Source organism: Schistocerca gregaria, chromosome 1 (assembly GCF_023897955.1).
Source record: "Schistocerca gregaria isolate iqSchGreg1 chromosome 1, iqSchGreg1.2, whole genome shotgun sequence".
Lineage (NCBI taxonomy): Eukaryota > Metazoa > Arthropoda > Insecta > Orthoptera > Acrididae > Schistocerca > Schistocerca gregaria.
Genome location: NC_064920.1, coordinates 258,797,906 through 258,812,458, shown reverse-complemented (window position 1 = coordinate 258,812,458; position 14,553 = coordinate 258,797,906). Strand labels below are relative to the sequence as shown.

General features: G+C 41.9%; 1 protein-coding gene and 1 pseudogene across 1 annotated transcript in view; one reads left to right on the top strand and one right to left on the bottom strand.

Moving 5' to 3' along the window:
- The window catches only part of LOC126341660 (glutamate receptor ionotropic, delta-2-like), a 161,706-nt gene that overhangs the window by 123,461 nt on the left and 23,692 nt on the right, over nucleotides 1-14,553 (top strand). The window lies entirely within an intron of this gene.
- LOC126287592 (5S ribosomal RNA) lies at nucleotides 9,286-9,403 on the bottom strand (annotated as a pseudogene).

The following is a 14,553-nucleotide window of genomic DNA, read 5'->3' as shown; positions in this document are numbered from 1 at the left end:
CATGGTAAATGGTAATTCGAACATGGTTGACTCTTGACTCTGAATTCTGCTGATTTTTATTTCCTGACATTTCTTGTTGGGTTTTCCATTTAGTAGGAGCTGATGGGCAATTTGATTGGGTGTTACTGAAGAGCATTGTTTAGCTGTCCCAAAGTCACAATTAAGTTTTTTTATTAAGTACCAAGCGACTTTGCTACTGTGCGTCATATCCATTCTTTCCAGAGTTTCGACCCATTTCCTTTGTCTTGATTCACTAATCATTTCCATTAGTGTTTCTCCACGTTGGACTACTTCTTCACTAAAGGAGTCCTGTTCGTAAAGCATTGCGTACTCCCTCAGGAGGGTCTCTACGAAAGTTTGATAATTTTCTGGAATTGGGTGTAGATTTTTTATTTCTGCATCCAGTTCCACAGCATATTCTGTCCATTTAGCTTTTTTAAAGTTGAAGCGTCTGCGGAATGGTATTTTCGTTGTTCTCAAAGCAGCGTATATTTGGATTCCGTTAGGTCGGTGTTGTGTTTTAGGAAGAGGTGGGTATGCAGTTTTTAAGCATCGGTCTTCAACGTTTGCGCTTACAAAACAAATATCAGGGTTGTATTCGAGCTTCCAGATTTTGCTGCTGAACGAGCATGGTAGCTTGGGATCATGGATCAGGGATAAGTTATTTATTTCCGCCCACTGCTCTAATTTATGTCCGTTGTCGTCTGTATGTTTGTAGCCCCATGATGTGCTGTAGCAGTTGAAGTCTCCTAAGATGAACTGTGTTTTCTGGTTGTTGAAGTTTGGCGGCAAAGTCAAGTTGAACTTCTCTCCGGGCGGCTTGTATACTTACGTTACGGTGAAGGTGCTACACTCGACAGTCAGTAATTATGTTATTGTACGTAGTTCTGTTAGTTGATATTATGGCCATCTCAGGTTTTGTGAAGACAGCGCTGCCATATTTAGGATGCGGATTTTCTATGGCTAATTTCATTCCCTTAAACTCTACAGAAAGTCAACTTCCACAGACACCACCATAGCTATGATTTCTGTACATCCAAACTCACATAGAAAACTTCACTGCCCTTCACCACAGAGCCTGCAAATTGCCTTTAAATAAAAAAATCGTCAAGAAATAAAGACAATTAATAAGATAGTTATAAATAATGGATGCATACAACTGAGATTAAGTTTGTCCAAAAAAATGTAAAGTAAAACATAGATCAATAGGCCTCTAGCAGCATTCAAGAAAATATAAATAAATAAGCAAACAAGCCACATTTGGGAAAAATATCAGATAAAATTGAAAAACTTTAAAAAAAATCTCTTACATTGCTATAAACCAGCCTACAACAGTAACCTTAGGAAAGAATACTAAATAACATCAAGCAAACTCAGAACAAAGATAAACTGACACGAATAAATTCACACCATCTTGACTTGAACTTTAAATGCAGTTCTATATATTCGGTTTCTCTTTCTCATAGACGCTAGGCCTTTTTTCTGTCGTGTTCTATTAAAAGCTATTTCACAGTATGTCACATCATCGATAGCTAAAGCTTAAAAATATAGGAATCTATGGGGCGAAACATAAAACTAGGGTGTCTGGGAAGTGTGCAAACGTGAAAATTAAAAAAATGTTTACTACGTGTGACCTGCGCTATAGTGTTGACACTTTAACAAGGCAGTCGGCCGCGAATGTAGACAAATGAGAACTCAGACCACCTGAGAGCAGAGGAACAAGCCCACCTCTGTCTCGCAGGGCTGGCAGTCTACAAACTGGATCTTTACTTTTGAGCAAGCAGAACTGACTGGAACGATGATCCGTTCTGGTATCATGGAAATCGTTTTGAAACCCCTGATAAATCAGGCTTAGTCTCTTCATTCACTTCATAATTAGCAAAGAAAAAAAAACGAACAACACAAGGTAAAGCGGAGCACATAAAACGTTCGTTGACGGCTACGGCGGAAATGGTTACTGAGTTTGGCAGTGTCGCAAATAGGTAGTTCAGGTTCGATCTCTTCTGGTTTCTCACGTAACTGTAGTTCAAAGCAATGATGTGAAGCTCATACGCGGTCTTCCGGTGACAAGACCTTGATTCGCTGCCAGGCCACTTGGAGCGCTGCATGTTTATCCTTCTGTCATCTCGGTTTCTTATTGGGTAATTTGTTGTCTTCCATATTTGTAGTAAACAGAAACTGGTTTGAAACTTCCTGGCAGATTAAAACTGTGTGCCGGACCGAGACTCGAACTCGAGACCTTTGCCTTTCACGGGCAAGTGCTCTACCAACTGAGCTACCCAAGCACGACTCACGCCCGGTCCTCACAGCTTTACTTCCGCCAGACAAAGGCAAAGGTCCCGAGTTCGAGACTCGGTCCGGCACACAGTTTTAATCTGCCAGGAAGTTTCATATCAGCGCACACTCCCCTGCAGAGTGAAAAACTCATTCTAGAAGCTGGTTTCATCGCACTGTGATCCTGATTGCTTCCTTTTGTGTTACACTGCATATACTGTTGATGCACTTCCACTATACTGTGTCCTCTCCTCTGCGTTTAGTAAACTCTAGTTGTATAGAATTCACAAGTAGATCCAGTGGTGAAAGCATGATGATCTGTAAAATCGGCTTTTAAATTTTCGTTGGGATGGGTGGATGAGTACAGTACATTGTTTTTTGTTGAAATGTATTGTTTGTAGTACCTGTCAGTAAGTGTAAAACATATGCGTAACTAATGCTCCATTTTTAGCATTTGCAGGGAAGAATTCCTTAGTTACGAAGACAACAAAGTCTACTCACTGCAAGAAGCAACACTATCCATAGCAGAAATAGATACGCATTCCATGATAAGATGCAGTTAAGTTGAATATCAGTTCTGTCAAATGCTGCTAACATGTAATTCTCCAGATGCGCCGAAGTACATAAAACGAATAAAATACTTGCAACAAACATAAATCGATCATTGCACACACGATTCTCAAGCAGGAAAATTCTCCAGATGCGCCGAAGTACATAAAACGAATAAAATACTTGCAACAAACATAAATCGATCATTGCACACACGATTCTCAAGCAGGAACAAAAGCACATGGGTTCATAGAACACTGTGCGATAAAACATATTCTGTTTTATATTAAATAAAAAACAAAAATGGAATCGTTTACTTACAAGACAACATCACCAACGCGACCTCGTATTTTAAGGAGTAAAAAGTGCACTTGCAATGTGTCAGTCCTAGCAATCGATCCTGGGCGAAAATTTAGGCCACAGTTCTGAAGTACAAAGTTATGGCCCACTGAAAGTACATATTTTAAACTGTTACGCGCACTGGTTGTTTTGCACTCGCTCCCTCCCACTGCAGCGCCTAATGACCGAGTACTGCACACTGGAGTCACGATCAGGGCTCTCCTATTCTCACGATGTTGAAGGGAATGGAAGAGGAGAGGGGGGGGAAGCAGGTGTACACATCTGCCCAATGTGTTTTGAAATCTTGTTCGAGATCACATATTCATCTACCCAAAAAATAGTAGGTAATATGAGTATGTAATATGTCAACCTCACGCATATGTCCGTTCAATAACATTTTAACAGTATTCTCATACTGATATATTGCACATAATATACGCGTCAAAATCAAAATGAATAAAACTAAACAACTGCATTATTTTTATTAAATGAAGTTAACGATTCTCGATTTAAAATTTAAGCGTGCCAATCACGATAAGACCACCGCTTCACCTGCAAATGTACTTCACATGTACATCTACATGGATACTCTGCCCATCACATTCAAGTGCTTTGTACAGGGTTCAACGAACCACCTCCACAATAATTCTCTATTGTTCTACTCTCGAACATTTCCGTACGAGCTCTGCTTTTCTTTATTTTATTATGACGATCGTTGTCCACTACATACATCGGGCTCAACATAAATATTTCCGTATTCGGAGGAGAAAGTTGGTGATTGAAAGTTCATGAGAAGATCCCGCCGCAACGAGAAACGCCTTTGTTTAAATGATGTCCACCATAAATCCTGTATCATGTCCGTGACACTATCTTCTCTACTTCTCGAGAATACAAAACAAGCTGCTCTTCTCTGAACTTTTCTCTCTGTACTCCGTTAATCCTACCTGGTAAGGATCCCACACCGCACAACAAGCAGCACTCCAAAAGAGGACGAACAAGCGTAGCGTAGACAACCTCTTTAGTAGATCTGTTGCGTCATCCAAGGATTCTGCCAATAAAACGAAGTCTTTGATTACTCTCCCCACATCATCTTCTATGTGTTATTTCCAATTGAAGTTGTTCGTAGTTGTAAGTCCTAGATATTTAGTTGTAATTACAGCCTTTAGATTTAAATTATTTATCGTGTAAGCGAAATTTTACGGATTCCTTTTAGCACTCATGAGGATCAACTCACACTTTTCATTATTTAGGGTCAACTGCCAGTTTTTGCCCCATACAGATATCTTTTCTAAATTGTTTTGCAATTTGTTTCGGTATTCTGATGGTTTTACTAGATGATAAACGACAGCATCATCTGCAAACAACCTAAGACAGTTGTTCAGATTGTCTCCTAATTCGTTTATACAGTTAGGGAACGGCAGAGGGGCCCATAACACTACCTTGGAGAACGCCAGAAATCATTTCTGTTTTACTCGATGATTTTCTTTCTATTATTGTGAACCGTGACCTCTCTGACAGGAATTCACGAAGGCAGTCGCATAACTAAGACGGTATTCCATAAGCAAGGAATTTGATTACAATCCGCTTGTCAGGTACAGTGTCAAAAACCCTCTCGAAATGTAAAAATACGGAATCAATTTGAAAGCTCTTGTCCATATCACTCAACACTTCGTGCGAGTAAAGAGCTGGTTGCGTTGCACAAGAATGATGTTTTCTAAATCCATGTTGTCTGTGTGTTAATGGACCATTCCCTTCGAAGTAATTCATAATATTCGAACACCACACATGTTCCAAAATCCTGCTGCATATTGACGTTAATGATATGAGCCTATAATTTAGTGTATTATTCCAATTGCCTGTCTTGAATGTTGTTGTGACCTGTGCAACTATCCAGCCTTTGGGTACGGATATTTCGTCGGGCAAGCGGTATTATATGATTGTAAGTATGGAGCTATTGCATCAGCATACTCTAAAAGGAACCTAATTGGTATACAGTTTGGACCGGAAGACTTGCTTTTATTAATCGATTTAAGTTACTTCACTACTCCGAGCATATCTACTAAGTTACTCACGTTGGCAGCTGCTCCTGATTCGAATTTTGGAATATTTACTTCGTCTTCTTCGGTGAAGGAATTTCCGAAGACTGTGTCCAGTAACTCTGCTGTAGCAGCACTGTCGTTGACAGTATTTCCATTGCTGTCGCGCAGAGAAGTCATTGATTATGACTTGACGCTGGCATACTTTACATGCGACCAGAATCTCTTTGGATTTTCTGCCAGGTTTCGAGACAAAGTCTCATTGTTGAAACTATTATAACCATCTTGCACTGAAGTCCGCTCTAAATTTCAAGCTTCTGTTCAAAAATGGTTCAAATGGCTCTGAGCACTATGGGACTTAACATCCATGGTCATCAGTCCCCTAGAACTTAGAACTACTTAAACCTAACTAACCTAAGGACAGCACACAACACCCAGTCATCACGAGGCAGAGAAAATCCCTGACCCCGCCGGGAATCGAACCCGGGAACCCGGGCGCGGCAAGCTTCTGTAATAGATCGCCAATCTTACATTGTTTTACGGTGTATAGATATGTTCTGCGTTAGACTTGGTTGAATAAGGCACCATATGATGTACGAGGCTGAAACATGGAGTGCTATGTCCATATAACCAACAGAAACACACGAAGTTATATTACTGGCTGCAGCCATTCACATACTGTGAAGCGCGCAAATGGATAAAACATCTTAACTGTCTTCTCAAGCTCAGAGTGTTAAACAGACATTCTAGATAAATATGAACCTTGCCCTGTAATACAGCTAATATTAGGTGCAATTAGAAATGCTGCTGTCACGTAATTAGAATGCATAAATTAATAATAGTGAAAGGTTGGGATCTATTCTAGAAAGACAAAACAGCTATTCCCTTTTCATTCTACATATAATTTATCACTGTGCTTTCAGTGGTCAAGTGATACACAACAATCATATTCAGTTACTTCCAACACTCAGTAACAAAATATTTAACTCTTGGACATATTGCCTTGGCGATTATTAAATTCGTTATCTCTACAAATGAAAGTTTTTATCACAGGAGAGAATGATTAAAAATCTTCAGCAGATAACTTATGTCTATGATGGCATAGCTGGCCAATGGACTGAGTTGGTGGAGAATAATTTTACTTTTTAAACCAACGAAAAACTCTTATGTACTCAAAGTGAGAGTAGGTTTAGTATCCTAGCTTTTGATATTCAATGACCAAAGTGTACACAAGTTGGAGTGAGCAAAATCTCGACTCAACATTTACTGTGACCTAATGTGTGATGGTACTTTACAATGCAGGATCTGCAACAGCGTTGTCTTCATGCTGGATCTGAAAGTCTAATTCCCTACTCTGGCTTTGACTAAATTCACTCAATCTCAACTTCCCTGCGTTCCACAGAACGTTAATTTTTCCCTAGTCGAAATACTGGCTATTTCACACTCGCTAAAGGTTGGAGAGACATGCACAATTTCTTTGCCAGCAAAAATTGCTCCAGGAATAATTAACTACCTCTTTGCTATCTGTCACCATGATACGTGAAGCATATCGTGCACACTTCGCAGAAGCAAAGCTCTCAATGCCCTCGCTATTTTCCACACATTTGTGCGGTCCGCCGTGAGACGAGAGAGATCTTTCGAAATTTTAGTTCCTAAAATGCTTTTATATAATGGGGACCTCCCCAGCTTGTCGCGTCTGCGTCGCCCAGTATGGCTTCAGCCAATCGCCATCTCGTTAGAGGTGAATTTTATTTTTCTTGCCGGGTCACTACCTACCCCTGTTAAGACCATCCAGCCACTTACCCTTGGTCCCGGCCGTATGTAATGTAAAAAGGAATAATGTATTGTTCTGGCCTTATCCCTCTCTGCGCTGAAGCTTGCCATTCTCTTGTTAAGTGGGGTTTTCCAATGCCATTAACCACGTGCTCGGTTTAACCCGAAAATTTGTTTCACTTTAACTTAAGTGTGCATGCCCCTGTCCATATATTGGTAGATTTTTTTTTTGTTAGTTTTCGGTACATGAGATTACAGCAATTGCTTTTTGTTGATATAATATACTGATTATTTTCTGAAGATGTCATACTGTATTGTATTGTCGTTACGCATCAAGTTCGTGTAAGGTCCATAAAATCCAGATGCCTTACAATACAGCTACATTTTTATCGCAGTCATGGAGAAACAGATATGTGATACGGCTCAAGGTGTCAACTTATGTTGTTATCTCATATGTATTGTTCCCTATTTTTATATGGTCTCACAAATGCTGTCATTATGTAGGCACTATTGCCATATAGCTCTGGCTAAACAGAGAGATCACTACTGTACTCACATCTATGCCTTCTGACACTATACGGTTTTATCATTCCAGTGACACTGCTGTCTTTAAACCTGACTGTTTTAAGTAAATTCATGCACCTTTGTGCTTCAGCAGGTGTCATCCATAGCTAAAATATTTTAAATTTAAAACTTCCTGACAGATTAAAACTAAGTACTGCGTCTACACTAAAACTATGTACTGCATCTGTACTCGAAACCAGACCCTTTCTTTGCGCTGTCATTTGTCTTGTTTCTTTCGTCCCTTTTTTTCCTATTCAGGGTCAGCTCGAAACCTTCTTGATAGCTTCAACTCTGTCGGTAACCCTCTCCTATCTTCCTAACTTCACAGAAGTTTTTCTGCATATTTTATCGTACTGGAAATCGTAGAAGAAAGAATACTGCAAAACTCGAAGTGTATTTGCTTTTACTTGTATAGTTTGTAAGTTTTATCTATAAATTTTAAAAATTTTGTCTGAAGTTCAGTTTAATGCAATTATAGATCGTGAAAGAACTTTGTAAGTAGAGAGCATCTGGTAACAGTCAAACAGGGAAATGTTTATAATCTATTGACTTCATACGATATTACAGTGTCTTTGTTATTCCGAATTACGATGCAATGTTCCTTCGGACATGCATACACGTCTGACGGAACAGGCACTGCAGCGACTATAGTCGTTGTGAAATACATATACAGTGAATGACTTTAATATTCGGACACTGTGATATGTTAATCTTGTAGCATCGTAACTTTATTCATAATGAAACAAACGAAACATATAGCGAAATATTATGTTCCGTTTGTGCCTTGTAAATAATAGCATAAACTTTATTAAGATAACATACATAAGTACTTTTATAACACTATTTAAATACAACTCGGCCCTATATTCACGTTGCTTTAATATTCGGACACTTTACAGTAATAATCATTTCAAGACAAGATTTTGTGGAGCATTAAATGTTTCAGTATCTTGTCAAGTAGCTATTCTGTGTTAACACTTAATTGACGCTTCAGAGTTTCCTTGGAGGATACTGCCATTTTTCTAATAGTCGCTCCAGTTCTTCCCACACATTATCAATGGGATTGAAAAAAATAGTTCAAATGGCTCTGAGCACTATGGGACTTAACATTGGAGGTCATCAGTCCCCTAGAACTTAGAACTACTTAAATCTAACTAACCTAAGGACATCACACACATCCATGCCCGAGGCACGATTCGAACCTGCGACCGTAGCGATCGCGCGGTTCCAGACTGAAACGCCTAGAACCGCTCTGCCACATCGTCCGGCTAATGGGGTTGAGATCTGATGATTGAAGTGGTGGTTGTAAGACTTTGGGATAACTGTATAACAAACATTGCTGCACAATGCGAGCCTCATGTTTCGGGTAATTGTCATAGTGAAACTTGAACGTGTTTGATATCCCCTTGGTTTCAGCACTTTTCTGTAAGTTGTTCTCTAACATGTTTCAATAGACAGATTTGTCCATAATACTGTCGATGAACACCAATTCGCCCAGTCCAAATATCGACACACAGAACGCTGCCACCTCCATGCTTTATAACTCCATCCGAACAGGCTATGAAGGCCCAATGGTACCAACCGGTCGCCGTGCCATCCTCAGCACGCAGGCATATGGGATGTGGATATGGAGGGTCATGTGGTCAGCACATCACTCTCCTGGCCGTATGTCACTTTACGAGACCAGAGCTACAACTTCTCAATCAAATAGCTCCTCAGTTTGCCTCACAAGGGCTGAGTGCACCCCGCTTGCCAACAGCACTCGGCAGACCGGATGGTCACCCATCCAAGTGCTATCCCAGCCCGACAGCGCTTAACTTCGGTAATCTGACGGGAACCGGCGTTACCACTGCGGCAAGGCCGTTGGCCCCTTGCTTGATAGTCGGTTTAATATTTGTGACTGTAAATTCTTCGTTCTCTTCCACCACGCCATGCTTCATCCATCCGACCCAAAAACGATAAATTTGCTTTCGTCGGCGAAAACGACGTCGTTCCACCATATTTCATCCTTTTTAATAAACTCCCTGGCAAACTAAAATCTCTTCTTTCGATTCTGTTCATTCACATACGCTTTCTTCCCGGCCACTCTTCCATTGTAGCCACTTTCATTCAATGCTCTGTGAATCGTTTGAGGATGTACCGACTTGCCAGTCTCGTTTAGCAGCTCACGTGCTAATCTGGGTGCACTGAGTGTAGGATTCTTCTTTATTTTCCATATTAGCTGCCTCTTGTCACGTGCATCCAGCTACGGTGGCTGGCCCTTTTGCGGTATAGTCGATACGGTCCTCATTTTTGAATTGTCTGACGATATCTGCTACAGTACTCTTACTTATATTGAGCGCGGCAGCAATTTTTCTATATGACTTACCTTTTGCTTTGTGAAAAACCACATGCTGTCGTATCTCAAAAATAGTATTAGCTTTGCGTGGCATCGTACCGTCGGGACAGTTGACCGTGCTAGTAAACACACATTGGCCTTCTGACTCGAAGTATTTAGCCCAGTGTGAACGGTGAAAACAAGTGTGGCACTGCCATCTGTCCGGATATTAAAATCTGCCGGACATAAACAGTCACCTTCTCTAAGAACGCTCATATAGGTAATAAAAGGGGTTCGCTAAGCTTTCAACTACCTAGTTTCAACTTCTTTTTCGAGGTCATCCAACCACATTTCCTACATACATTGAAGGACGGATGATTCAAAACACTCACCCTGCGAGCAGTCTGGAGGAGGAATATTGGTGTGAAAAAGGAATCAGCCTGTTCTGGGCTGCTGGAGAGAGGAAGATGTGTACTTTATTTATTTTTTTCAACAATTTATTTAGCCACTGAATATCACTTAATTTATTTACTTATTATGCTGAATCAAAAAAAAAACACACCCTGATGTCATGGAGTCACAATAAACAGTTTACAGACCTGGAAAATACTTGTAAATAATGCATTACGCTGATGTGCAGAGACGCAAACAACTCTAAAATTACTAAAATAATCTAGTACACACCGTGCAGACTTGGAAATTACTCGTAGATCACCGAAATAATGCATTCCAACACGCTCACAAAGCTTAAACACCCACAAATAATTCAATGAACAAACATTCTCTGCAAGTAAAAAAACCCAACTTATCAGCCACTCGAACTCTGATTCTATTTAATGGAAGACCTAAGTCCAACGCCCAACACATGGAAACTGTCCACATGCGGTAGAGTATAGTTAAGATATTGTAATTTATATATTTTACTTGGGAAACTGACTCAATTATCCATCCCAATTACGTAAGTAATCAGAAAGATCGGTCCTAATTTCACAACTATATGCATAGCGCTGCACACGGACGGCTGAAAATCGCAAAAACTAACTATTCCGTCAACTCGTGTTATCCTGCTGGGTATAAGAAATTATACCACGCGAAACCAGCGACAGGAACACTCAAACTCTACCCTAAACCTACAAGCTAAGGGGAAAAACGTTCAACTCACTAGATCCTGGTGTTGGGCAAAGATTAATTTAAAAAAAGTAAACATATAGCATCTATCCCTCTTTGACATCAGAATTGACTACACACGCGTACAAAAAAAAAAAAAAATCACCCTAATCGAATCCATTACACGCTATCACACCATATGGAAAGAAAAGCAAATCATTATCCTAAAAGACAGCGTTCTCATCCACATACAATCACAAACTACGACGTGGAGCTAATACGCCAACGGTCTCGCGACCGGTGTGGCCCCAGCCGAAAGCCTTGTGGCGCCAAGGCGCAAGTCCCGCTTTCCCCCCAAATGCATCCTGTTCGTCTAAAAGTATACTGATGCAACCGCCCCTATCGCCTTCAGTCCTTCAAGCCCCTAACGCTTCGGTTTGTAATATGCTTTTAAGAAGGTTTTCCATTCTCATACAATTTCTTGTTGAGCTGCAACGACTTTTTAAGGTCTCAAATTCACCCTCTCGGTTTGAAACGCATTACACCAGTCTTTTGGTAACTCTGTAGTTACATTCTTTTTCATAGGACCAAATTATCATATTCCATGTTAAAGTGTCCTGTTATTGGAAATGCTATTTTGACACCATGTAATCTCTTAATACACTCCTGGAAATGGAAAAAAGAACACATTGACACCGGTGTGTCAGACCCACCATACTTGCTCCGGACAATGCGAGAGGGCTGTACAAGCAATGATCACACGCACGGCACAGCGGACACACCAGGAACCGCGGTGTTGGCGGTCGAATGGCGCTAGCTGCGCAGCATTTGTGCACCGCCGCCGTCAGTGTCAGCCAGTTTGCCGTGGCATACGGAGCTCCATCGCAGTCTTTAACACTGGTAGCATGCCGCGACAGCGTGGACGTGAACCGTATGTGCAGTTGACGGACTTTGAGCGAGGGCGTATAGTGGGCATGCGGGAGGCCGGATGGACGTACCGCCGAATTGCTCAACACGTGGGGCGCGAGGTCTCCACAGTACATCGATGTTGTCGCCAGTGGTCGGCGGAAGGTGCACGTGCCCGTCGACGCAGTGCCGTAGGGGACCGCACCGCCACTTCCCAGCAAATTAGGGACACTCTTGCTCCTGGGGTATCGGCGAGGACCATTCGCAACCGTCTCCATGAAGCTGGGCTACGGTCCCGCACACCGTTAGGCCGTCTTCCGCTCACGCCCCAACATCGTGCAGCCCGCCTCCAGTGGTGTCGCGACAGGCGTGAATGGAGGGACGAATGGAGACGTGTCGTCTTCAGCGATGAGAGTCGCTTCTGCCTTGGTGCCAATGATGGTCGTATGCGTGTTTGGCGCCGTGCAGGTGAGCGCCACAATCAGGACTGCATACGACCGAGACACACAGGGCCAACACCCGGCATCATGGTGTGGGGAGCGATCTCCTACACTGGCCGTACACCTCTGGTGATCGTCGAGGGGACACTGAATAGTGCACGGTACATCCAAACCGTCATCGAACCCATCGTTCTACCATTCCTAGACCGGCAAGGGAACTTGCAGTTCCAACAGGACAATGCGCGTCAGCATGTATCCCGTGCCACCCAACGTGCTCTAGAAGGTGTAAGCCAACTACCCTGGCCAGCAAGATCTCCGGATCTGTCCCCCATTGAGCATGTTTGGGACTGGATGAAGCGTCGTCTCACGCGGTCTGCACGTCCAGCACGAACGCTGGTCCAACTGAGGCGCCAGGTGGAAATGGCATGGCAAGCCGTTCCACATGACTACATCCAGCATCTCTACGGTCGTCTCCATGGGAGAATAGCAGCCTCCATTGCTACGAAAGGTGGATATACACTGTACTAGTGCCGACATTGTGCATGCTCTGTTGCCTGTGTCTATGTGCCTGTGGTTCTGTCAGTGTGATCGTGTGATGTATCTGACCCCAGGAATGTGTCAATAAAGTTCCCCTTCCTGGGACAATGAATTCACGGTGTTCTTATTTCAATTTCCAGGAGTGTATTTGGGAGTGAAACTAGATCGGACCCTAACGTACAGCTCACACCTCGAAGACACAAAGCAAAAACTAAAATCCCGCAATGCTATCCTTTCGAAACTGGCTGGAACAACATGGGGATGTGGAGCGAGCACTTCGAGAGCTTCAGCACTAGCCCTTGTCTACAGTGTAGCTGAATACTGTTCACCAGTCTGGAGGAGAAGTGCACACGTATCTAAAGTGGATGTCCAGCTGAGGGAGACAATGCGAATAATCTCGGGAACACTCAGGGCCACCCCCTGTGCATGGCTTCCTGTACTAGCGAACATAGAGCCTCTAGAAATCAGGCGCTGACAGCTAGCCCTAAAAACCTACAGGAAAATTATAGACAACCCGGACCTCCCTATCCACCAAGATCTGACACCGACAAACAGGCTTAAATCCAGATCACCTTTTTGTTCACGGTGTTCTATATTTTCCTGTTATGATCCGCTGTTAGCTTACTCTCAAATCAGTTGATTCACTATACGTACAATTACATGAAATACACCTTTGAATTTTGTATACTGATCAAAATCTTCATATATCATTCGCTGCTACTTGAAACGCGCCCTTGAATGAAATTTTGATTACAACTGTGAGATGTTTTTCTATTAAATTTGCTAATTTTCAAAGAAAATGTCAAATTCGCTCTTTGCTTTTGTTATGATTTTGTTATTTAGTATCAAATGAAATGTTCTCCTATTTTGAAGAATTTGTATATTTTCTTCTGATTCGGATGGTGTTTTCGGTTATTGAACACTAAGTGCAGTGGAGAAGGTATCACAACTGTATACTGATATAATACTGAAATGACAGCGTCCTCTGACAGCTTCCAGTGGCAGCCATCAGGTGAAGTCTTGAACGACGAACTTCTGGGAATCCCGGTGGACGCGCTGGCCCAGCATATGCTTAGACAGTGCTAACTCGCACCCCCAGGATTGACGTTTGCTGTCACGTTACTCGGTTAGTCAACCAAGCCCACCTCATCTCCGATTCGTCTATCGTTAATTTGAGACGTGCACCATATTATATGTCTTGTTGACTTCGGCCTATAATGCTCTCTATATTCTTCCAGATTTAGGTTTATATGACAGTAAAATTGAGAATAGTTTGCGCAATATAAGAATTCTGAAGATATACTTGTATTTACATAACTGCTTTGGATACAAATACCTAACGAAGCCATCAAGCTGTACTCCTGTGCCTACAGGATTACAGTAAGAAATATCGGATATCGCACTCTTATACTGAAAAATTGATTGATAGCTCAATATTTGACTAGAAACATAAATACGCTACTGGCCATAAAAATTGCTACAGCATGAAGATGACGTGCTACACACGCGAAATTTAACCGACAAGAAGAAGATGCTGTCATATGCAAATAATTAGCTTTTCAGAGCATTCACACAAGGTTGGCGACGGTGGTGACACATACAACGTGCTGACATGAGGAAAGTTTCCAACCGATTTCTCATACACATACAGCAGTTGACCGGCGTTGCCTTGCGAAACGTTGTTGTGATGCCTCGTGTAAGAAGGAGAAAT